This window comes from Tachypleus tridentatus, chromosome 4 (assembly GCF_004210375.1).
Source record: "Tachypleus tridentatus isolate NWPU-2018 chromosome 4, ASM421037v1, whole genome shotgun sequence".
NCBI classification, from domain to species: Eukaryota; Metazoa; Arthropoda; class Merostomata; order Xiphosura; family Limulidae; genus Tachypleus; species Tachypleus tridentatus.
The window spans coordinates 27,377,193-27,402,902 of NC_134828.1; the positions used below are offsets into that span (position 1 = coordinate 27,377,193).

Here is a 25,710-nt window from a genome sequence, read left to right on the forward strand (position 1 = left end):
TCTGCCCACCACGGGTATCGAAATCCGGTTTGTAACGGTGTGAGTCCACAGACATAGCGTTGTACCACTGAGGGCAAAGTGTGTGTGTGTTTTCTTATAACAAAGCCACATCGGGCTGTCTGCTGCATCCACTGAGGGGAATCGAAATCTTATTTTTAGCGTTGTAAAATCCGAAGACTTTCCGATGTCCCAGGGGAAACTTTTGCGAGAAAGTCTTTTTAACGTATATTGTTATTCGCACAAAGCTACTCGAGGGCTATTTACAGCCGTCCCTAATTTTAAAATGATAGACTAGAGGGAGGGCAACTTGTCAACTTCACCCAACACCGACTCTTCGGATTTTTAATCGAACAATGGAGTCAATTGTCACATATTAATGCACCTACGGCTGAAAGATCGAGCATGTTCGGTGATGGGATTCGAACCCGCAAGCCGCGAATTAAGTATCTTAACAACCAGGCCACGACAGGCCTATACTTTTTTTGATAACTCTTCAATCATTTAAGCTCCCTTTTATGAGTGGATGGCTCTTGGATAACTCTGAATCAGACATAGTTAGGTGCTTAGAAGTTTCGAGTCTTGAGACCAAAGGCAGCCCCTCCCCGATAGTACAGCGGTATGTCTTCGGATTTACAACGCTAAAATCGGGGGTTCGATTCCCCTTGGTGGGCTCAGCAGATAGCCCGATGTGGCTTTGCTATAAGAAAACACACACCAAAGGCGCAGGACTTTTCGGCGTTCCGGTATGATATCTAGCATGTTTTTTTTAACCTGAGTTTTTAAAACACGAACTAGGAATTCAGGACATTGTCAATTAGAATTAGGGTTCAAAACCCGTGTGCTAGTATATAAAGTCGTTTTAACAAATTTTAATTTTAGGCACAAGCAGATAACGTGATTATTTTATAATAAGCTCGAAATATTTTTGCTTTTTTGTCGTCATTGCTGGAATTTTCGCTTTAAGTTGTAGTTCCTACTTTTGTTTGCAATATCCACAGTTAACTGCAAAGCTACGTCATAACTCCTACACATAAAGTTATATAAAGAAACATTTGGTGTAACTTATCAGAAAACTCTAGCTGTGAATAATCAGTTTCTAATCGGTTCTGAAGTGTCGACGAAACTTAGAAGATTCAAGTGGGTTGTTGGTGTCATAAGGTTTAGGATTACTCAGGGGTAAAACACCTACATGCGTACATTTCTAACGTGTGTTGTGTCGCAGTTTGGAATAGAATAATACAAAACCTTTATAGAATGTATATTGTTATAGTTTCACTAAAATAATACACACACCTTCTAGTTTGTGTTATTTCACAGTTTTAAGCAGAATAATATGACACCTTTCTTGTCTGTGTTGTGTCATAGTTAGAAATAGAACAATATACATACTTTTGTAATGTGTGCTGTATCGTAGTTTAGACTATGAATGCTATGCACACTGTTTTAATATGTCATATCACAGTTTGGTCTCTGAATAATAAACTACTTGATTAAACCTAATGTACCATTTGTGTTTAGCAACCCACACTAGATCCTTTTGTTACTGTAATAAGAACCTCGAGTAAGCCTACTCTTCCATACGTGTGTCTAGTAACCTCCATTAAAACCTGCTATTACTCTGACAAGAACCTTCATTAAGCCATCTGTACCACGTGTGCGTTTAACAACTCTCACTAGATCCCGCTGCTGCTGTGTTAAATACCTTGATTATTGTCTTTGTTTGTCATACAACTTTACATAAAGACATAAAATATATAATACCTTATTTATTTATAATTAAGCAGAAAATTACACAATGAGCTATCTGTTCTCTGCCCACCATGGTTATCAAAATCCAGTTCCTAGTATTGTAAATCCTGCAGACATAACACTGTGCGACTGGGGGGCTGTAATGACTAGTATTTCATGTAAAGCCTGCAGACATAACACTGTGCGACTGGGGGGCTGTAATGACTAGTATTTCACTACAATGAATATATCTCATCTCATTAACAAGATAAAAATGTAACCATCATACTATTATATGTGGCATTATCATCCACCTACTGAGACAGATTTGAAAAAAATTCAAATTTCCTAATTTTTTATTAATAGCAAAGTAAGCTGAAAGTTTGAAACTACAACAACAATGAAATTAACAAATAACTGGTTTTAAACAAAATAAATGCTATTTATTTCTGTCCTCATTTTGATTTGTAAGTTTCTTAAATAATAATAATACAAGGCTGCGATGGTGTTATCGTCTTGAAATTTTTACACGTTGTATAGGCCCGGCATGGCCAAGCGTGTTAAGGCGTGCGACTCGTAATCTGAGGGTCGCGGGTTCGCATCCCGGTCGCGCCAAACATGCTCGCCCTTTCAGCCGTGGGAGCGTTATAATGTAACAGTCAATCCCACTATTCGTTGGTAAAAGAGTAGCCCAAGAGTTGGTGGTGGGTGGTGATGACTCGCTGCCTTCCCTCTAACCTTACACTGCTAAATTAGGGACGGCTAGCGCAAATAGCCCTCGAGTAGCTTGGTGCGAAATTCAAAACAAACAAACAAACACGTTGTACAGTGGTTCTCGTACGCTGGATCCGAAAATGATATCCATTTTGCTCCATTACGTACATATTTTTCACAAATCGTCATATGTACTTCAACATAAATGAACCATTTTCATTGAAATCTGACCACATCTTGTTATGCGTAAAATGTTGACAACCACTGACAAAGTAAACGAAACAATAATTTGATCTAAGTAACAGATTTTTTGTCTTTTCGATTTTTAAAATAAACCTTATTTGATAGTAAAAATAAAATATTAGTTTAGAAATCTTAGTAGCTGAATTATAGAAAATCTGGTGTTGAAACCAAAACAACTTTTATGAAGTTTAAATTCGCAGGCATATGTAATAATTAAATTTCACTTACTAAACCTACTTTACGCTAAAACAGTTGTTATTTATGCAAGCGATGACATAAATACCTAAGACCTCATAAGGCCTACTGTTGAACGAAGGCTTTCACAAAGCTGTAACAGAAATAATTTGGTTAACAAATTATTGCCTAATTTTCTTTGATGTCACCCATATGTTTTGAACGTGACATGGCAAGAAAAAACTCTTTCTGCTTTATGAGTGGACAAATGTATTGATTTGTCCATGTAACTGTTAGTTCCTTATTTCATGTACTACCACATTAAAGTCCAATCAGCTTTGATAACGTGAGTTTGTTTTGGTTTGGTTTGAATTTCAAATAAGGCCACACAATGATTATCTGTGTTAGTTGTCCCTAATTTAGCAATTAAAGACTAGAGGGAAGGCAGCTTGTCATCACCACCCACCGCCAACTTTTGGGTTACTCTGTTACAAACGAACAATGGAATTGACTGTAAAATTATAAATCTCCCATGGCTGAAAGGATGAGTATGTTTAGTGGTATGGGGATTCCAACCTGCGACCCTCAGAATGTAAGTCAAGTGCCTTAACCACCTGGTCATACAAGGCCAGAACGAAACTTCAGAGTGTTATGATTCAGCAAAAAACTGCACAATGGCTGTGTCCCTCGTGGAACGAACCCAGAATTCTAACGTTACAAGCCATCAAGCTTATTGCTTAACAAGTGTCAGTTTAACATAAAGTTATAGTTCAACTATAATTCTACTGCTTTGCTTTAATTTGTTTCGAAGTTTAAATAAAACCAAGGTCATATTCAAAGCTACCAAATACAATACAATAAAGTACAGACCAACGAATACACAGTGTCAAAATAATCTATATGTCATGTTGTGTGTATAGGCCGGATTATTTACAGTAGGTGTCTGTGACTTGTTGGCGATATATCTCAACAACACAGAGTCCACTTGTTTTAAAATAATATGTTAAAACAAGTCAAACGTATGTACAATTTGTTCATTACACTGTTGGTTATCACAGTTTTATCCAGAGTTTTAAATAATTGTTTCGTTTTCGTCAAAGTTCGCATAGACTGGTTCAGTTACTTTAGAATGCAATTTGACAAAACGAATTATACTCTGTTATTACAATCAGTGATAATCTTACTTTAAAAATTTCCACTATACGCTCTTTATGGCGAAACTTACAATCGCGCAGTCGAGATCTAACTACAACGAACTATGTTTTCGACACGGAAGGTCTAAAATGTTCCACACACTACTAGATATTATGATGCAATAATACTCAATTAAACAGAAAAACTCAGAGAGTTCTAGTAACATGACTTATTAATATACCAATTACCAATTCATAACTATTAAACTATACGACGTAAACACACTTGCGATAAACTATCACTTCGAAAAATAACTAAATTTTACACTCGGGCTATATAAACTATCTAAATAATAACACTTGTATTAAACTGAAACAGTCATATACATCTAACAATATATATAGGGGCGTAGATCCTGGGAGGATGGGGATACATCCCCCCTTCATTTTAGGTGAAGGTACGATGCATACAATCATCCCCCCTACAGTTTGGTCTGTTGAATTGTTCTATTGCATCACAGGCCTTCAAATTGTGTGTTTGTTCTTGTGATTCTCGTATTCTTACCAATCGAATTACATAATTAGGCCTAGATGTAGGCTTTTTCAGTAGCCGAAATGTAAATCTTTAATATAGGCGTGCTTCTAAGCTTTTCGATCTAAGCGATAGTTCGTAAGTATCAGTCAGTAGGCCTAAGTATACATGCAAGTTTCGTGGCAACAAGATTGCTCTGTGACTGCATGTTTACAGCTTTCAGGTTCACGTAATCAGAGATTCCCAATTTGCAAATTGAACAGTCCACATAAGTGGTTTCAAAAATCATCCTCCCCATCGGGTGTAAAAAATCTACACCCCTGAATATATATATATATTATTTTAAAGTGAATTTATAAAAAATATTTCTTTATCCTTAACTGAAGACAAAATGACAGCTTCTTTTAATCAGAGGTATCAAGACACCAACGAAGGGGGGCGATTCCCTCGATAGACTTAGAAGATAATCCGATGTGGCTTTGGTATAGACAAAAACAATAAAACGTTTTATCCTCGAATAACGTTCAATACCACCGTTTGTATTAGCCATGGTCGTCTCTTAGGGATAAAAGTAACAAAACAGAGTTGCAGGTTATATGTCGCGGCCAGCGAGGTTTTGCTTCGATACCAGCTCTCACAAAGCACGCTCAGGTGGGTAGGCCTGTTTGGCAGCAACAACTAATAAATATTATACAATATATTTGTGAAGTGTTATTATATATAGACTTATAACTGGAATCCCGTACTTTGTTAGTAACAAATGACGTAACTTAAATTAGCATCGGTCTTACTGTGATGTTTGGTTTATTTTGAATTTCGCGCAAAGCTATACGAGGGCTATCTGCGTTAGCCGTCCCTAATTTAACAGTGTAAGACTAGAGGGAAGGCAGCTAGTCATCACCACCCATCGCCAACTCTTGGGCTACTCTTTTACCAACGAATAGTGGGATTGACCGTCACGTTATAATGTCCCCACGGCTGAAAGGACGAGCATGTTTGGTGCGACGGGGATTCGAACCCGAGACCCTCGGGTAACATCACATAAATATTACATGTAAATATCATGCTCCACCAAATAAGGTATTGTACATCCTATAACTGACCTGTATCTTTTTCAGTGTATATCAAATTGATTAAATAACAAAAGAACAAAATTATAGCTTTCAATTTTAATTAACAGAAATAGATAAACAAAAAGTAGCGAAACAATGAAATGCAGTTTCCCGACATCCTGGGGAACCAATCCGCATCTACTAATAATTAAACACACTTTTTTTTTCTCTAATGATTGGTTATAATTACAATCAGTGTAAACGTAACTGGGAATGTATTAGCTCATAAGCGAAATGAGAAAGAATGGTTTCCAATTTTATCCGTCTAAATACGGTGGCGCTGAGAGTGACGGTAGACTTAGTGTAATATTCTTTTCCACCAAGACTAACTGCTTAGGTCAGCAGGTTCTTTATATACACGTACTTTTCAGCAGTACAAACAACATTAAGTAGATTTTTGGTATTTCCGTTAAGCATTAAACTCAGGAGCTTTCTAAATAAACGTTTTTTCACCTTTGCCAAAAGGAACTCGTATCCTGACTCATACATAAGTCTATTTCGAAGTAGACTCTTCGTTTTACACGAAGTATGCAAGAAGAAAACATTAACACAAACTAAGATGATTTTTTTTTTTAAATTTCGCGCAAAGTTACACAAAAGCTATCTGCACTTGCCGCCCCCAATTTTGAAGTGTAATAGAGGGAAGGCAGCTAGTCATCACTACCCACCGCCAACTCTTAAGCTACTCTTTTACCAACTAATAGTGGGATTTACTGTAACATTATGACGCACTCACAGGAGAAAGGGTGAACATCATTGGTGCGACGGGGATTCGAACCCGCGACCCTCAGATTATGAGTGGAGCGCCCTAATCACCTACCCATGCCAGGCCATAATGAAAGTACCACGTACTTTACCTGACTATTCAAAAAACATTTAGGTATGTGGTTTGTTAAGACCTGGACAGAAGTTTACAGCCCCCGTGGTTCCACGTGTTTATATTTTGCTGTCAACCTTACAACGTGGTCAGTAAAATGCCAGAGGGAGATTTACGGCCCACGTATTATCAATTTCGAAAAATTGTATTTTTTTCAGATATTCTTATAACTGCTCGTTGAAACATCTGTTAAAACATTTAGGGGTGTATATGCTAAGCTATAACCTTACAAAGTTAACTTATTTTTTTAAATTTTACCGAGATTAAATAATTCTCAAACTAAAAACTAACTTCGTACTTGTTTTAAACTTTATTTGTTTTACAGCAATATTTTTCCTGCAGAACATTATTAAATAAACAGTATTTTAGTTTACATTATTGGATAGTTTGGTAAAATAATTTATATTGAGGTATCGTTTCAACAAAGATCTTTACATTATTAGAAGTTGTGAATGAGGTTGTTTACTTACTCGTCGTAAGGCTCGTCTGCAGCTGTAATAGTAAAAACAACAAAATTAGTCTTCACTTAATTTCCAGAAAACTATTATTTATCACTTCTAGTAAAATATGCAGTATTTTTTTAAATTAGTGTAAGAAAACAGTACACAAAGATTCATTTAAATAACTAAATATTTTTTTGTGTAAACACACACTTAAGAAATGATAATTAGGCTTAGCATTTTAATTAACACGTAGAATGAATAGTTAAGAAATTAAGTTTTGTAATTTTGATAAGAAACAACGATATGTTTCGGAATCAGAACACAAAATATTAGTTTTGTAATTGTTAGTAATAAGGGTAAATATTTGGGCAACAATATGTATCTCATTTTCATTAAACAAAGTTATAAAACGGTTTTCAATTGTTAACAGATAGACTTAGTAAAAGTCACAGTGCATTTTCGAAATTTGAACATAAAAATTTATGATATGTAATAGTTAAGAAGAAGAGTTGGTTTAAAGAAACATGCAACAAAAACAGTTTTAGGGTTTGTAATTTTAACAGAAATACTTAATATGAAGTAACAGCACGTCGTTGTTGTGTAAACAAATATATATATTTTTTAAGTTAAGGTTTGCACTTATTGATACTAAAACTTAATATTCAAGCAACAACAGTTTTAAAAATTTAAATACAGTTATAAAATTGTAAGGTTTATAGTTGTTAATGCATAGACTAAATAAATTAAATAATATGTATTTGATATATGAAGAAATAGTTATAAAATTTATTGTTTTACTTGGTACAGAAAGGCTTAGTATGAAGCAACAATTGCGTCTTATTAACTTCAAAACAGTTATCAAATTTAAGGATTGTATAAATATGACTATCAACAGGCAGAATTAATAAAAGCAACAATACATCTCTTTAAACTTAAACACTTATAAAATTTAAGGTTTTAACTGTTGAAAATTAAGGATTTGCAATTTTTAATAGGCAGGCGTAATTTAAAAAGGCTAATACGTACTTTTTTTAAATTTCGCGCAAAGCTACTCGAGGGCTATCTGCGCTAGCCGTCCCTAATTTTGCAGTGTAAGACTAGAGGTAAGGCAGCTGGTCATCACTACCCACCGCCAACTCTTGGGCTACTCTTTCACCAAAGAATAGTGGGATTGACCCTCACAATATAACGCCCCCACGGCTGAAAAGGCGAGCATGTTTGGTGCGACAGGTTTGCGAAGCCGCGACCCTCAAATTAGGAGTCGTACGCCTTAACCCACCTGGCCATGCTAGGCCAATACCTACTTGTAATACGAATATATCTAAAAGTTAAGATATGTAGTTGTTAACAGATAGCAACATTGTAAATTGAACAAGTAGTTTCGAAAGTTAAGTTTTCTAATTATTAACAGTGAGACTAATTCAGAAGAATTAATACGGCTTTGTACTGTGTAATTTCAACAAATGGTTATAAATTTTAAGGTATGTAATTGTTAACGGAAAACTTGATGAGAATCAATATTTCTAACGGTCATCATTACTTTGTCTACAAAGCAAGCTAGGAATAATTGGACACTGCAACCTTCAGAGAAACTGTTTAATAATACTATTATAAGTTCATAACAAGTAAATTGTATTTAATCGGCTTTGTGCGCTACGAACGTGTACATTAACTAATCTTTAAAAGTGATTTACTTACCGTTTTGGTGGTGATGTTTTTTTGTCAGTGTTTAATGTTTCTTATGTTCGCACTAGTTAAATATTTCACCACTGGGTGCGCTAGTGGTAACAGTTAAATAAATCCATCTATTCTTGTATTTAGTCTAACCAGTGAGACTGTTTAAAATTTTTGCTTATACACCTCCACAAAAATCAAGCCATTATTTATCACACCAATGATAAAAATTAAATTTTGAATCCCATTAAACAGGAGACTCGTGTAGAAGTTATAGCTCATGCAGTTCGAAAATTTTGTGTAATAAAAATCAGGTTAAATAAATACAAAACAAACGACGCCAGACGTAGCACTTTGATTTATGTTTACTCTGGCAAGCTCTCGCTGAACTGCACTCCATCGGTCGTTTTTAGACATCTGGTGGTTAAACATAGCAATCACCGATTTAATTATCACCTTCCTCTTGAAAGCCCCTAGTAGTTCAGCGATAAATCTGAGGGCTCATACATTTAAAAATCTGATTTCGATCACAGCAAAAATAACCCATTGTGTAGATTTGTGCTTAAACAATAAACTAACCGTACTGAAATTTCATCTTTTAAAGAAATTTTGCTGTTTTTATTTGTTTTCATTTAAATGACGGAAACGTTTAGTAGTTTTGAAAATATGCATTCGTGTTTCCATGTTGTAGGTTTACATAAAGTTCTGTTAGAAAAAAAAAATTGTAGTATGAAAAAATTAGTAGCTATTTTAATCGTTTCATAGTCAAGGAAAGTTTCCTGATTTCTTAGCTTCCTGACATAAATTACGTGCTTTTGTACGATGCGTTCCATTGTATATGGAAGAAAACTTTCTTTGCTTTCTTTACGTGATGCCATCTAGTGTCGTACTGAAAATATATTTTTATTTCAAGTTTGCTTCTTACGTTAACTTAGCTGTTTTATAGGAAGGTATGGAAATATAGGTAACGAGTTACCCTGTAAAACCTGATTCACAAACATTTCGTTTGAAAGAAGTCAACAAAACAGAAAATATAGAAAGCATTTCTTTCATTTAAACAAACAAAGAGTGACGAACAAATAACTAGTGAATATCAAATTTACAAAATTTGACTCGTTATTTTAAATCATAGATTGTTTGTTTGTTTTGAATTTCGCACAAAGCTACTCGAGGGCTATTTGCGCTAGCCGTCCCTAATTTAGCAGTGTAAGGTTAGAGGGAAGGCAGCGAGTCATCACCACCCACCACCAACTCTTGGGCTACTCTTTTACCAATAAACAGTGGGATTGACCATCACATTATAACGCCCCACGGCTGAAAGGGCGAGCATGTGTGGTGGAAGAGGATTCGAACACGTGGATTACGAGTCGAACGCCTTAACCCACTTGGCCATGCCGAACGTAGTGTTTACTGTACGGAAAACAATAAGTTACTTACTGTACGAAACAATAGATTACTTATTATATAGAACACAATATATTATTTACTGTATGGAACATAACACGTTATTTGTTGTATGGAACACAATATTTTATGTGCTGTATGGAACATAACACGTTACTTATAAAATCAACCACAATATTTTATGCACTGTATGGAACATAACACGTTACTTATTATATCGACCACAACATATTATTTGTTGTATGGAACATAACATGTTACTTATTTTATGGAACACAATATATTATTTATTGATCGGAAGACAATATTTATTGTACGAAATGCAACGGGTCACTTATTGTATAAAACACAGTTGTATGTATGTTGTCTTAGTAGCCCTGTTACAAACAGAGATACTTACGAGTGAAGTTCAAATTTATCGACGCACTGACTGCTCCTTGCTTATTCTTTGCTTTGACCTTATACAATCCAGCATCTGTTTCGATAACGTCATCCAACTCCAAGCTAATGTTGTATTTGTTCGGTCCAGTTTCCGTTACTTTAGTCAGAGTTCGAAGATCGTCTATAAGTTTAGTTTCTTCTCTAAACCACGCTACTTCCGGACGAGGGTTAGCTACTAACTGACACTCGAACACTAACTTATTTCCATCATCTTCCTGTCTCAGTTTTGGTTTATGTACAAACGTTGGAGCAACTTCATCTTGAATGGCCATTTTCAGCCTGCTTCCACCGCACGCGAGCACTAAGTGCGTGAGACACGGTCCGTGCACGACACGGAGAGTTTCGCGGAACGTTCACCAAGTATCGCGGTGAGCCTGTGTTGAAACATCAACTGGAAAGCGTCTATCTGCAAAACGAGAAGACAGTACTTTAAATACGAGGAGGAAAGAGGCGAATTTCCAGGGAATATATAAACTAAAATCTGCTAACCTGAATCACCCTTCCTTGTCAGTCCCCACTTTAAATGACTCAAGATATTTGCCCCCATAATATCAGTTAACTATAAAATGTAATTTTCGAACCTTGAAAAAGTTGTTAATGTATTCTGAAAAATCAATTTGCTGAGCTCTCACACGAGCCCACCTGACGACCCTGGTCTCGAGGTGTAATCCCCTCTGTACTCTCGTTATCGGCGGTCCTATAAATATATTTGTGTGATTATGACTTACCTATACACAGTTCAAACACAAAAACTTTCAGACACGACAACTTTAAACAAGGAAATATACACTGACATGTAAAACGTTACTGATAAGTGGGTGTTTGTCAAGTGTGCTTTTATTGGTTAGATTTGTTATATGTTGTTTAAAATAGACTTTTTTTCCGACAATTCACACAAACATTGGGTCCTTTATTCTTAAACAACGTGAGAGTACTGGTTTCAGTTTCGTTTATACCAACATGTACCCGTTTAGTTAAAATAAAGACGTTTGTTAAAATGAGTGATACTTAGTGAAGGACTTGAGTCCGTAATGGTCCGTCTGACACTACTTACCTAAAATAAACAGAAAACGAAAAGAAAAACTTCGAATCAATTCTTAGGCAGTAAGAAAGAATTTAGATCGTTGTTACTTTTAGGAGCAGAGGGTGTCACGATAGAAAACTTAATTTTCGAAAGTTTCCTCTAATTTCAAGCCAATTTGTTTTCCATGCATGATAATTAGAAACTACTGAAAACTTCAACCTTATTTCAATACATTCCAATGATACCTCTACTGCTGGCCCGCCATGGCCAAGCGTATTATTCAATACATTCCAATGATACCTCTACTGCTGGGCCGGCATGGCCAAGCGTATTAATACATTCCAATGCGCTGCGGCATGTCGTAAATCTGAGGGTCGCGGGTTCGCATCCTCGTCGCGCCAAACATTCTCGCCCTTTCAGCCGTGGGAGCATTATAATGTTACGGTCAATCCCACTATTCGTTGGTAAAAGAGTAGCCCAAGAGTCGGCAGTGGGTGGTGATGACTAGCTACCTTCCGTCTAGTCTTACACTGCTAAATTAGGGACGGCTAGCACAGATAGTCCTCGTGTAACTTTATGCGAATTTAAAACAAACAACAAAACCTCTACTGCTTATTTCAGTTGAGACTGGTGAAAGCTTTACTATATTTTCCAATAGCATCTGGTGGAAACTTTTATTTATTCTGATTGAAACTGATGAAAGCTTGACTGTTTATTCCATCAGGTACCGATGAAACTTATACTGTTTATTCCAGAAAAGACTGGTGAAAATTTTACAATTAATTCCAAAAGAAACTGATGAAACTTTACCATTAATTCCAAAAGAAACTGATGAAACTTTACCATTTATTCCAATAGAAACTGTTGAAACCTTTACTGTTTATTTCAGTCAAGACTGTAGAAAACTACTATTTATTCCAATAGAGATGGTTGAAAACTTTACTTCTTATTCCAATAGACATTTGTAAAATTAGCTTTTCAAAACCCTGCGTGACATATTTATCCTAAAGAATTCCCCCATACAAAAAACTAAAACGAGATCATTGACGAGAAAAGTTTTGGGTGAAGCTTTCAACGTTAGGAAAATAAAATGTCACAAAATCAAGTAAAAGAATGTGATGTTGAAGTAAGGATCACAAAACTGAAGAGCTGATTATTACTTAGAAAGTTAACTGTAATCGAATAATTATAAAATAGGTGCTATGCTTAAACGTAATTATTCAACAGGTTCCTTTGTTTGTTTTGAATTTCTCACAAAGCTACTCGAGGGCTATCTGTGCTAGCCGTCCCAAATTCACCAGTTTAAAACTAGAGAGAAGGCAGCTAGTCACTACTACCGGCCGCCAACTCTTGAGCTGCTCTTTACCAACGAATAGTAGGATTGACTGTCACATTATAACGCCCCCACGGCTGAAAGGGCGAGCATGTTTGGTGCGACCGGGATTCGAAACCGCGACCAGCGGATTACGAGTCACACGCTTTAACCCACCTGGCCATGCCGGGCCGGTGTTAACTGGACTGTCATATTTTGTCATTGTATTTAGTCCTACAAATGCTGTACATATTTATTACGTTCGTAGACGAGGACAGAAGTCACACATACTACACTAAATCTTAAAAGTATGAATATCCGAACGCAACTAAAAGACTCGATGAAGTGGAACCAAATAAGATCTTAACAAAGCAAATACTTGATGATCTAGGTCCAACACTAAGCTTCCGAAAAACACCAACTAAACACTAAAATCCAACATTTAGTAGTCCGAATAAAACTGCTAGACTGACCGCTGATTAAGGATCCACATCAGATCCTTTACGAAACTAAGCATTGTAAAACCAATTGGAAAAATGAAAGAATTATGTTATAGTGAGATATACCAATCAGCTTTTAACCAAGAAGAAAGCCTAAGCAATAAAACTACAAAATGACGACGTTGTATACAATTTTTCCGTCTCATGGTGAGCTGCATCATGGCATCCACAGCTAAATATCATCATAAACAGACTTTAGTACACCTTCCATAGCCAGCTATCATCACGAACAGGCAGCATCACAGCATTCGTGGCAAGATATAAAGATAAACAGATTAAAAATGGCATAGATAGCTGGATATTCCCACTCATAACTTGCACCATGGCATCCATAGCTATATATCACTATAAACAGGTTGTGTCATGGCATCCAGAGACTTGAAACTTTAAGGTAATATACTGTTTTTGTGTTTACTTGTAGTTTAAGCACAAAGCTGCACAATGGGCTGTCTGTGCTCTGCCCACCACTCAAAATCCAATTTCTAGCGTTGTGAATTCCCAGACACACCGCTGTGCCACTGGTGGGACAGTTTATATGAGCATCTAGTATTAAAAGGAAGTCCGTATGGCTGGTAAGCTGGTACTTAATATAATATTAACCAAAAAACAATATTCATATACATTCCGATATCAAAAATAGAACAGTGTATATAGAATGTTCAGTATTCTACCCCATAGAGCAACAGTCTGTAAAGTTTCATTTTAATAATTAGAAAGTTAAAGTAGATTAGAAAGTATCTTCTGAAAGAAACACACAAAGTTACAGGAAGTATAAATATGTTAAAATATCCTCTAGAATCTGCAACGGATTTACTATTATATATTTGTTTTAATATCTATGTTTGTTTCAGTTTAATGTAATGTTAAACGTGTATTGCGGAAGTCTCGCCTATACTCTAAATTTACAAAAGATTATCGACTCTAAGAATCAACAATGTTCTATGTGTGTTTGTAAGATACTTGAGACTACCACCAGTATTGTTACCAAATGAACTTTCGAGAACCTCGCCAAATGAATACAAAAGGTAGCCATCGTAACACGCGGAGAGACAATTTTATATTGTTGGTTTGCTACAGTTAGTATACTATAAACTTCGGAAGCTAAAACTGTGATAATACTTATTAATCGGAAAACTAAAGATACTTTACAAGGAACATTTGTAGATTTCTAATGTTACAAACCGTTCAACTTCAGTGAATCAGCTTCGGACGTTCGTATTTCTATAAGGACATTAGATATTTTCGTCTGGAAAAACTCACGTGAAATAGCTAGCTAACTTCCCGTCAAATGAGATGTACTGTATGTCAACATAGAATTAATTCTCTCATCGTGAATCGCAGATAAAATATTCAGTCTATAACAGATACACGATTCGGTATTGTTTGTAAAACTTTTGTATATAAACCATTATTTGTAATAGTCATTATTATAAGTTGTGTTGTTGTTTGTTTATTTGTGTCAAGGAAAAAATTATGTGCATCAATCTTTTTGGCAAATATTTTAATTTTGATACATGTTGACAATTAATTAACTTCAAAATTAAAATTTCTGAGTATTTGAAATCGTATATACGTACCATTATATGTCGCAGACTCATCCGAGATAAATTAAAATACGTAACAAGTCAAATAGACACCCTCTTTCTTTTCAATGATTTCTTATTTATTTGTTTTAGCTCAAAGTTGCACAATAAGCTGTCTGCGCTCTGTTCAACACAATGAATCGAAACCAGGATTTTAGAGTTGTAAGTCCGTAAACTTACCCGCTACCCCACTAGTAGGACTTTACTAAAACAATTTTAGTGCGTCTGCTATTGTTGAAGCGGGCTGTCTGCTCTGTATTCACTGAAATATTTAAACTCCGAATTTTAGGAGTTTATGCCCTCAAGTTTACCGCCTAGTTATACGTTATATAAAACTATCACACTTTACATAAGGAGGAGAAATCATAACTAAAACATCATATCTCTATTTTCAAATTCATAGAAAGTGGAAAATGATAAAATTACGTCTGAAAACATCCTATAAAAATATAATTAAATAAAATAAGCATCTCTGTAGTTCAGTGAAGGCTTAAACAAATGATTAAGTAGCTATTTATAAATGAGGGATACGTGTCATGCTTAGTCATAAGCACTATATTCTACTTTTGAAACTTGAATATTTAAGATGCTTATTTTTTATCTTAAGTTAATGAATGTGTAAAAAAAACACTTGTTCATTTTATAGCTCAACAAATTATCACTGTGTGGCCAGTTATCTATAAAGTTTGTAAAAATATTTTAACGTTCGATAAAAAGAGCTCTTAACCATTCGCCATCTTGTCGATTATTTGATTTGTATATCAGTCTTATGGGAAGGAGTTAAAAATGTGTGTGTGCTTAGCGAGACATACATATTTTACAAAGATTGAAAGAATAAGGAGCTGCAAAAACCATCTCATTCTGGGGGAGGAGATTGTCGGAATAGTGATTCCCGGAAAATTAATGCAATAATATAATATGGTTTTGGAAAAGATTTTCTTATGTATAACAAAGCCATTAGTTGAGGCCTGTCGCAAAAAAGTTAAACATAAAATACTAAACAGAGTTAGTTAGTTAAATGAAAACTTTTCAATGCGTTTAACAACACGTTTATAGTTGTTTTTAATTGTTTTTTAAATGGTCATCTCGTGCAAGGTAAATTATTTTTAACCCACGAAATATTAGAAAAGTTGGTGGTTTATTACACACAGAACAGCTATGTTTCCATATTGTTTACTGAGGTGAGATATGAAACAGCTATGTTTCTATATTGTTTAGTGAAACGAGATATGAAACAGCTATGTTTCTATATTGTTTACTGAGGTGAGATATGAAACAGCTATGTTTCTATATTGTTTACTGAGGTGAGATATGAAACAGCTATGTTTCTATATTGTTTACTGAGGTGAGATATGAAACAGCTATGTTTCTATATTGTTTACTGAGGTGAGATATGAAACAGATATGTTTCTATATTGTTTACTGAAGTGAGATATGAAACAGCTATGTTTCTATATTGTTTACTGAGGTGAGATATGAAACAGCTATGTTTCTATATTGTTTACTGAGGTGAGATATGAAACAGCTATGTTTCTATATTGTTTACTGAGGTGAGATATGAAACAGCTATGTTTCTATATTGTTTACTGAGGTGAGATATGAAACAGCTATGTTTCTATATTGTTTACTGAGGTGAGATATGAAACAGCTATGTTTCTATATTGTTTACTGAGGTGAGATATGAAACAGCTATGTTTCTATATTGTTTACTGAGGTGAGATATGAAACAGCTATGTTTCTATATTGTTTACTGAGGTGAGATATGAAACAGCTATGTTTCTATATTGTTTACTGAGGTGAGATATGAAACAGATATGTTTCTATGTTTACTGAGGTGATTGTATGTTTCTATATTGTTTACTGAGGTGAGATATGAAACAGCTATGTTTCTATATTGTTTACTGAGGTGAGATATGAAACAGCTATGTTTCTATATTGTTTACTGAGGTGAGATATGAAACAGCTATGTTTCTATATTGTTTACTGAGGTGAGATATGAAACAGATATGTTTCTATATTGTTTACTGAGGTGAGATATGAAACAGCTATGTTTCTATATTGTTTACTGAGGTGAGATATGAAACAGCTATGTTTCTATATTGTTTACTGAGGTGAGATATGAAACAGCTATGTTTCTATATTGTTTACTGAGGTGAGATATGAAACAGCTATGTTTCTATATTGTTTACTGAGGTGAGATATGAAACAGCTATGTTTCTATGTTTCTGAGGTGATATTGTTTACTGAGGTGAGATATGAAACAGCTATGTTTCTATATTGTTTACTGAGGTGAGATATGAAACAGATATGTTTCTATATTGTTTACTGAGGTGAGATATGAAACAGCTATGTTTCTATATTGTTTACTGAGGTGAGATATGAAACAGCTATGTTTCTATATTGTTTACTGAGGTGAGATATGAAACAGTCATGTTTCTATATTGTTTACTGAGGTGAGATATGAAACAGATATGTTTCTATATTGTTTACTGAGGTGAGATATGAAACAGCTATGTTTCTATATTGTTTACTGAGGTGAGATATGAAACAGCTATGTTTCTATATTGTTTACTGAGGTGAGATATGAAACATATATGTTTCTATATTGTTTACTGAGGTGAGATATGAAACAGATATGTTCCTATATTGTTTACTGAGGTGAGATATGAAACAGCTATGTTTCTATATTGTTTACTGAGGTGAGATATGAAACAAATATATTTCTATATTGTTTAGTGAGGTGAGGTATGAAACAGATATGTTTCTATATTGTTTACTGAGGTGAGATATGAAACAGCTATGTTTCTATATTGTTTCCTGAGGTGAGATATCTAATAGCTAAGTCTATATATGTATATATTGTTCAATGATGTGAAATATAAAATAGCTATGTTTCTATATTGTTTAGTGAGGCGAGATATGAAACAGCTATATTTCTATATTGTTTAGTGAGGCGAGATATGAAACAGCTATATTTCTATATTGTTTAGTGAGACGAGATATGAAACAGCTATATTTCTATATTGTTTAGTGAAATGAGGTATGAAACAGCTATGTTTCTGTATTGTTTACGAAGGTATGGAATAGATATGTTGATTCTTTTACAATGTTTATGTTTACTCTCTCGTTAAAAGAGATGTGGAAACATTTAAGATTGTTTATAGTGAGAAACAGATGATATAAAAAGAACTTTTTATTAAAGATTTATAACGATACGACTGTGTGTAATCACTGTAATAACTAACGATAGGGTTGTGTGTAATCACTGTAATAACTAACGATAGGGTTGTGTGTAATCACTGTAATAACTAACGATAGGGTTGTGTGTAATCACTGTAATAACTAACAATAGGGTTGTGTGTAATCAGTGTAATAACTAACGATAGGGTTGTGTGTAATCACTGTAATAACTAACGATAGGGTTGTGTGTAATCACTGTAATAACTAACGATAGGGTTGTGTGTAATCACTGTAATAACTAACGATAGGGTTTTACGTAATCACTGTAATAACTAACGATAGGGTTGTGTGTAATCACTGTAATCACTAACGATAGGGTTGTACGTAATCATTGTAATAACTAACGATATGGTTGTGTCTATAATAACTAACGATAGGGTTGTGTGTAATCACTGTAATAACTAACGATAGGGTTGTGTGTAATCACTGTAATAACTAACGATAGGGTTGTGTGTAATCACTGTAATAACTAACGATAGGGTTGTGTGTAATCACTGTAATAACTAACAATAGGGTTGTGTAATCACTGTAATAACTAACGATAGGGTTGTGTGTAATCACTGTAATAACTAACGATAGGGTTTTACGTAATCACTGTAATAACTAACGATAGGGTTGTGCGTAATCACTGTAATAACTAACGTTAGGGTTGTACGTAATCATTGTAATAACTAACGATAGGGTTGTGTGTAATCACTGTAATAACTAACGATAGGGTTGTGTGTAATCACTGTAATAACTAACGATAGGGTTTTACGTAATCACTGTAATAACTAACGATAGGGTTGTGTGTAATCACTGTAATAACTAACGATAGGATTTTACGTAATCACTGTAATAACTAACGATAGGGTTTTACGTAATCACTGTAATAACTAACGATAGGGTTGTGTCTATAATAACTAACGATAGGGTTGTGTCTATAATAACTACCGATATGGTTGTGTCTATAATAACTACCGATATGGTTGTGTCTATAATAACTAACGATATGGTTGTGTCTATAATAACTAACGATATGGTTGTGTCTATAATAACTAACGATAGGGTTGTGTCTATAATAAGTAACGATAGGGTTGTGTGTCTATAATAACTAACGATATGGTTGTGTCTATAATAACTAACGATAGGGTTGTGTCTATAATAAGTAACGATAGGGTTGTGTGTCTATAATAACTAACGGTAGGGTTGTGTCTATAATAACTAACGATAGGGTTGTGTCTATAATAACTACCGATATGGTTGTGTCTATAATAACTACCGATATGGTTGTGTCTATAATAACTAACGATAGGGTTGTGTGTCTATAATAACTAACGATAGGGTTGTGTCTATAATAACTAACGGTAGGGTTGTGTCTATAATAACTACAGATAGGGTTGTGTCTATAATAACTACCGATATGGTTGTGTGTCTATAATAACTAACGATAGGGTTGTGTCTATAATAACTACCGATATGGTTGTGTCTATAATAACTACCGATATGGTTGTGTCTATAATAACTACCGATATGGTTGTGTCTATAATAACTAACGATAGAGTTGCGTCTATAATAACTACCGATATGGTTGTGTCTATAATAACTAACGATAGGGTTGTGTCTATAATAACTAACGATAGGGTTGTGTGTATAATAACTACCGATAGGGTTGTGTCTATAATAACTAACGATAGGGTTGCGTCTATAATAACTACAGATAGGGTTGTGTCTATAATAACTAACGATAGGGTTGTGTCTATAATAACTAACAATAGGGTTGTGTCTATAATAACTAACGGTAGGGTTGTGTCTATAATAACTAACGATAGGGTTGTGTGTCTATAATAACTAACGATAGGGTTGTGTCTATAATAACTAACGGTAGGGTTGTGTCTATAATAACTACAGATAGGGTTGTGTCTATAATAACTACCGATATGGTTGTGTGTCTATAATAACTAACGATAGGGTTGTGTCTATAATAACTACCGATATGGTTGTGTCTATAATAACTACCGATATGGTTGTGTCTATAATAACTAACGATAGGGTTGTGTGTATAATAACTACCGATAGGGTTGTGTCTATAATAACTAACGATAGGGTTGCGTCTATAATAACTACCGATATGGTTGTGTCTATAATAACTAACGATAGGGTTGTGTCTATAATAACTAACGATAGGGTTGTGTGTATAATAACTACCGATAGGGTTGTGTCTATAATAACTAACGATAGGGTTGCGTCTATAATAACTTCAGATAGGGTTGTGTCTATAATAACTAACGATAGGGTTGTGTCTATAATAACTAACGATAGGGTTGTGTGTCTATAATAACTAACGATAGGGTTGTGTCTATAATAACTAACGGTAGGGTTGTGTCTATAATAACTAACGGTAGGGTTGTGTCTATAATAACTAACGATAGGGTTGTGTTTCTATAATAACTAACGATAGGGTTGTGTCTATAATAACTAACGGTAGGGTTGTGTCTATAATAACTACAGATAGGGTTGTGTCTATAATAACTACCGATATGGTTGTGTGTCTATAATAACTAACGATAGGCTTGTGTCTATAATAACTACCGATATGGTTGTGTCTATAATAACTAACGATAGGGTTGTGTCTATAATAACTACCGATAGGGTTGTGTCTATAATAACTAACGATAGGGTTGTGTCTATAATAACTACCGATAGGGTTGTGTCTATAATAACTAACGATAGGGTTGCGTCTATAATAACTACAGATAGGGTTGTGTCTATAATAACTAACGATAGGGTTGTGTCTATAATAACTAACGATAGGGTTGTGTCTATAATAACTAACGATAGGGTTGTGTCTATAATAACTAACGATAGGGTTGTGTCTATAATAACTAACGATAGGGTTGTGTCTATAATAACTAACGATAGGGTTGTGTCTATAATAACTAACGATAGGGTTGTGTCTATAATAACTAACGATAGGGTTGTGTCTATAATAACTAACGATATGGTTGCGTCTATAATAACTAACGATAGGGTTGTGTCTATAATAACTAACGATAGGGTTGTGTCTATAATAACTAACTATATGGTTGTGTCTATAATAACTAACGATAGGGTTGTACGTAATCACTGTAATAACTAACGATAGGGTTCTGTCTATAATAACTAAAGATAGGGTTGTGTCTATAATAACTAACGATAGGGTTGTGTCTATAATAACTAACGATATGGTTGCGTCTATAATAACTAACGATAGGGTTGTGTCTATAATAACTAACGATAGGGTTGCGTCTATAATAACTAACGATATGGTTGTGTCTATAATAACTAACGATAGGGTTGTGTCTATAATAACTAACGATAGGGTTGTGTCTATAATAACTAACGATATGGTTGTGTCTATAATAACTACCGATATGGTTGTGTCTATAATAACTACAGATAGGGTTGTGTGTCTATAATAACTAACGATATGGTTGTGTCTATAACAACTACAGATATGGTTGTGTCTATAATAACTAACTATATGGTTGTGTCTATAATAACTAACGATAGGGTTGTACGTAATCACTGTAATAACTAACGATATGGTTGTGTCTATAATAACTAACGGTAGGGTTGTACGTAATCACTGTAATAACTAACGATATGGTTGTGTGTATAATAACTAACGATAGGGTTGTGTGTAATCACTGTAATAACTAACAATAGGGTTATGTGTAATTGCTGTAGTAACGTATAAAAATAATATTGATGTATAGGTTTGTTTATTAAAGGTGTGGCGATACAGCGACACAAATATCCTATTGTGAAACCGTCATACCATTGTATCGATACATCGTATAATACGATAATAAATGATTTGTGTATTTTCACGTAATTTGGTAAGCTTTCACTAAATCGAGTATTTTTGCTAAAAATTAATGAACCAAGGAATGAAGATGAGTATTGGTCACTACATGTTATCTTCATTTCTTTTTATTAAAAATATTACATGTAAAGTAACATAACAAATGAACAATAACAGAACAGATAGATAGATTAACTGTTTTATTTATTTTCCTTATCTTGCTAGTCGTTGTTTAGTTGATAAAACCTGAGAAAATGAGAAAAAAACACTACCAAGTGTAAAGTACCTAAATAAGACAATGTAGGTACCATAGATAACAAATTACAGACAAAAGTGTCAAACTTTGTAATAAACCGTTGGTATAACTTTTGTATCTAGGTGCGTATCATGTCGACAACGACGGTGAGATATGTACCCTAGTTTTGATGGTTATGTCTCAAAAATCACACAGATGGCAAATAAAAAAAATGTCTGAAACATTTTGATTGAAAACTACTTATGGATTCGAAAAGTTAAACAAACACACATAGAAATAATAATCAAGATGCCGATAATTTTACAACTGTTTTTTTCTCTCGTTTCAACACTCTAGAAAGATTCGTGCGCGGAGAGAAAGAGCAGAGTGAGTGAGAGCACGCGCACGGAGATAGAAAGAAGGAAGAGATAAGGAAAAAGTGAACGAGAGCACGAGGAGAAGCCAAACTGACCTTACCTGAACTTGTCTGCAAGCGGGCCCGACCGTCGAAAGCGTTCGCTTCGTTTAACGCGTATAGGCAATCCCATCCACGCTTGGGACAATCCCAAAATAACTACGTCCTCAAACTATGTTTGTAATGCATCCGTTAGCAGCGTAATTTTAGATGTCAGATTGCTATACCTTATATGTCGTGAGGCCCGTGAGTTTCTGTGGAGGCGGTATCAGCGGTGGATCAGCGGACGGGCGATCGGTGTTTCCGCGTGTGTGTCACGACCCTTCCCTCACTGATAGCTGGTTAAATATCAGGAAGATATTCGCTGATATCAAAATGTTGCTTAAGGTTAAGAGAAACTTTATATGAAGAATTTTAATCAACAGAGCATTTCGCAATATACGGCTATGCTAAGCGGTTTGTGTGAGAAATAATTAAACAAAAAAAAAACATGTTTGACTTTATTTATTTTTGTATATATCTGTGTGATTTCTAAACGTTATTACATAAATTTGTGACAAGTTTGCATTTTAATTAGTTCTTTTCTTGTATAGAAAAATTTCCTTCACATGCATTTCTTGGGTTAGTCTTGTACGAGCTATTTCTACAAGTGTCGCAACTAACAAACATAAATACTGAAGTTACTTGCGTTTAGCAAACAGGAAAATAAATTGATTATTTGTGTCAGAGTAAAGGGGTCGCTGTGTGTTAAACAAAATTGAAGAAGGGGTTTATAAATAGCATACAGCACCAAACGACAGCATTTCTCTCTTCTGTGTAACGTGGCGCAGTTGTAGTTTTGCTCGACTAAACATTATTGTGGACAAACACGTCATTAATCAAAATTATGTTAACAAACAAAGACTGTCTTTTATAACTGATAAAAAACCTGCAAGGAAAAAAAAGATATATAATTGTCTACATGCTAATGAACAAGGATATTTCATTTGATAGCTGATAAATTAGAACTACGTGAAAACAAAGATATAAGTTGTCTGTATAACAACGAGTAAAACAACTTTGATGAATGATAAACAAAACCTACAGGAGAAGAAATATTTAAGTTGTATATAAACTAATGAAAAAAAGGTTATTTCTCGAATAGCTGTTAAACAAGATATGGAGTAAAACGAAGGTTTATACTAATGAAGAAATAAATACTTTGTCTTCGATAACTGATATGCAAAACTCGAAGGAAAATAAAGATTTCATTTATCAATGTTACATTAAAAAAAGCATTTTTTCCATTGATAACTGATAAAGAAGACGTGCATGAAAACTAACATTCATGTTGCCTGTATACTAATTGACAAAGACTTTTCTTTAATAACCAGAAAAGAAGACGTGCAGGAAAACTAACATTCATGTTGCCTGTATACTAATTGACAAAGACTTTTCTTTAATAACCAGAAAAGAAGACGTGCAGGAAAACTAACATTCATGTTGCCTGTATACTAATTGACAAAGACTTTTCTTTAATAACCAGAAAAGAAGACGTGCAGGAAAACTAACATTCATGTTGCCTGTACACTAATTGACAAAGACTTTTCTTTAATAACCAGAAAAGAAGACGTGCAGGAAAACTAACATTCATGTTGCCTGTATACTAATTGACAAAGACTTTTCTTTAATAACCAGAAAAGAAGACGTGCAGGAAAACTAACATTCATGTTGCCTGTATACTAATTGACAAAGACTTTTCTTTAATAACCAGAAAAGAAGACGTGCAGGAAAACTAACATTCATGTTGTCTGTATACTAATTGACAAAGACTTTTCTTTGATAACTGATAAAAAAGACGTGCAGGAAAACTAACATTCATACTGTCTGTATACTAATTGACAAAGAGTTTTCTTTGATAACTGATAAAAAAAGACGTGCAGGAAAACTAACATTCATGTTGTCTGTATATTAACTGACAAAGCCTTTTTTTTTGATAACCGATAAAGAAGACGTGCAGGAAAACTAACATTCATGTTGCCTGTATACTAATTGACAAAGACTTTTCTTTAATAACCAGAAAAGAAGACGTGCAGGAAAACTAACATTCATGTTGCCTGTATACTAATTGACAAAGACTTTTCTTTAATAACCAGAAAAGAAGACGTGCAGGAAAACTAACATTCATGTTGCCTGTATACTAATTGACAAAGACTTTTCTTTAATAACCAGAAAAGAAGACGTGCAGGAAAACTAACATTCATGTTGCCTGTACACTAATTGACAAAGACTTTTCTTTAATAACCAGAAAAGAAGACGTGCAGGAAAACTAACATTCATGTTGCCTGTATACTAATTGACAAAGACTTTTCTTTAATAACCAGAAAAGAAGACGTGCAGGAAAACTAACATTCATGTTGCCTGTATACTAATTGACAAAGACTTTTCTTTAATAACCAGAAAAGAAGACGTGCAGGAAAACTAACATTCATGTTGTCTGTATACTAATTGACAAAGACTTTTCTTTGATAACTGATAAAAAAGACGTGCAGGAAAACTAACATTCATACTGTCTGTATACTAATTGACAAAGAGTTTTCTTTGATAACTGATAAAAAAGACGTGCAGGAAAACTAACATTCATGTTGTCTGTATATTAACTGACAAAGCCTTTTTTTTGATAACCGATAAAGAAGACGTGCAGGAAAACTAACATTCATGTTGCCTGTATACTAATTGACAAAGACTTTTCTTTAATAACCAGAAAAGAAGACGTGCAGGAAAACTAACATTCATGTTGCCTGTATACTAATTGACAAAGACTTTCTTTAATAACCAGAAAAGAAGACGTGCAGGAAAACTAACATTCATGTTGCCTGTATACTAATTGACAAAGACTTTTCTTTAATAACCAGAAAAGAAGACGTGCAGGAAAACTAACATTCATGTTGCCTGTATACTAATTGACAAAGACTTTTCTTTAATAACCAGAAAAGAAGACGTGCAGGAAAACTAACATTCATGTTGCCTGTATACTAATTGACAAAGACTTTTCTTTAATAACCAGAAAAGAAGACGTGCAGGAAAACTAACATTCATGTTGCCTGTATACTAATTGACA

The 25,710-nt window shown here is 34.4% G+C and overlaps 1 pseudogene across 1 annotated transcript in view; it reads right to left on the bottom strand.

Moving 5' to 3' along the window:
* LOC143248734 (twitchin-like) overlaps window positions 1–22,958 on the bottom strand; it is a 301,767-nt pseudogene extending 278,809 nt beyond the window's left edge. The window contains exons 1-3 of the transcript XR_013027162.1: window positions 22,673–22,958; window positions 10,435–10,881; window positions 6,984–7,005 (exon numbers count right to left, since the gene is read on the bottom strand). The product of XR_013027162.1 is annotated as a twitchin-like (transcript). The remainder of the gene's footprint in view (window positions 1–6,983; window positions 7,006–10,434; window positions 10,882–22,672) is intronic.
* Between the last annotated feature and the right edge of the window lie 2,752 nt (window positions 22,959–25,710).